This window comes from Austrofundulus limnaeus, unplaced genomic scaffold (assembly GCF_001266775.1).
Source record: "Austrofundulus limnaeus strain Quisiro unplaced genomic scaffold, Austrofundulus_limnaeus-1.0 Scaffold886, whole genome shotgun sequence".
Classification (NCBI taxonomy): domain Eukaryota; kingdom Metazoa; phylum Chordata; class Actinopteri; order Cyprinodontiformes; family Rivulidae; genus Austrofundulus; species Austrofundulus limnaeus.
Genome location: NW_013953288.1, coordinates 104999 through 106551, shown reverse-complemented (window position 1 = coordinate 106551; position 1553 = coordinate 104999). Strand labels below are relative to the sequence as shown.

The 1553-nt window shown below is 39.5% G+C and overlaps 1 protein-coding gene and 2 non-coding genes across 3 annotated transcripts in view; 2 read left to right on the top strand and 1 right to left on the bottom strand.

The window, feature by feature from the left end:
- LOC106533116 (structural maintenance of chromosomes protein 1B) overlaps window positions 1–1553 on the bottom strand; it is a 23782-nt gene that overhangs the window by 14152 nt on the left and 8077 nt on the right. The window lies entirely within an intron of this gene.
- trnar-ccu (transfer RNA arginine (anticodon CCU)) lies at window positions 1052–1124 on the top strand. The gene has a single exon. It is a non-coding gene; the product is annotated as a tRNA-Arg (tRNA).
- Window positions 1128–1199, top strand: trnam-cau (transfer RNA methionine (anticodon CAU)). Its single transcript has one exon. It is a non-coding gene; the product is annotated as a tRNA-Met (tRNA).

The following is a 1553-nucleotide window of genomic DNA, read 5'->3' as shown; positions in this document are numbered from 1 at the left end:
CCATGTGTCTCTGGTGACCTGGAGACCTGTCCATGTGTCTCTGGTGAACTGGAGACCTGTCCATGTGTCTCTGGTGAACTGGAGACCTGTCCATGTGTCTCTGGTGAACTGGAGACCTGTCCATGTGTCTCTGGTGAACTGGGCAGCGAGGACAGGTTCCAGCCCCACCCTGACCCTGATTAGGAACAAGGAGGACAGGAGGAGGATTTTTCTTTATAGCAGGAAACAGACATTTAATTATAAAACATGATTTATTTTATGTTAATCTGAATCAGTTTAGTGTTGTTTGCAAATATATTAGACAATTTTGTAGGAATGAACATGTTTGTAACATTTGTTCAAAATAAACCTGCTTCTTATGGCTTCTGTAACATGTTTTAAATAAAATATTATCAGTAAAAAACCTCAAATCATGTCCTTTCTAATAATTATTAGAACTAGAAGAACTTTAACTTTGCAGAGTTTCTCCCAGGATTTTTTTAACCGTGGTGCTGACCTCTCATGTGGGGGTTTGACAAAATCTGGTTGTCCTCAAAACATTTTGGTTGTCCAAAAAAATCTCAATAAAAATATAATTTAATAAGTAGGCCATATTGTTCAGTATACAAAGTGTAATATTTACAAATGTTCTCAGTCAGCAGGTTGACAGTTTTAGGAGCTGCTTGAGGAGAACTTCCTCGTTCTCCTCCTCATCCTCTTCTTTGAAATAGAGATAAAAAAAAAAACCAACACCCAGCATCCATAAGCTTTCTGCTTACAGGTCAAACATTTTTATTTAAATAGGAGTAATAAATAGGAGGGCGCCCCGCCTGTATAATGGTAGGGGAATCACTGATCTTTATTTTTTTAGGATTTTTGACATGAGCCAACGACTCAGTGTTTGTGTTTTTCTGAATGTAAAGCTTTATGCTGTGCTTTGCACTCCCACCATGTACACAAAGGAAAACCTGTGTTGCCGCGTGATCTGAAACGACAAGGTCAAACAAAGAACAGACAGATGCATCGATGAGTCTTTCAACACAGTTTGACACCAGTCCAAACACATCACACAGCCCCAGTGGCCTAATGGATAAGGCACTGGCCTCCTAAGCCAGGGATTGTGGGTTCGAGTCCCACCTGGGGTGCTCAGCAGAGTGGCGCAGCGGAAGCGTGCTGGGCCCATAACCCAGAGGTCGATGGATCGAAACCATCCTCTGCTACGCAACTGTTGCTACAACAAGCATCAACTTTTATTTGTTACTCATCACTTTGCACAATCTCTTTACACTTGTTTTACTTCACATCTCTTAAAGGGATCCTTGATTAGTTGTAACATTAGACTTTATTTGATAAACATATATTTTAACTGTAAAATAAAGACAGAGGAGAAGAACCACTGCAGCCTCGCACCGAGGTCCTATCCACGTCATCATTTACCCAGAATGCTTTGCATGTAAATAAAATGGCCCCTTCCGTGTAATATATTTTTAAACTTTTAAAAATGATAAAAACTGAACATCCTACAATATTTTTACAGTCTTTATTTTACAGTTAAAATTTATGGAGGACCAAAC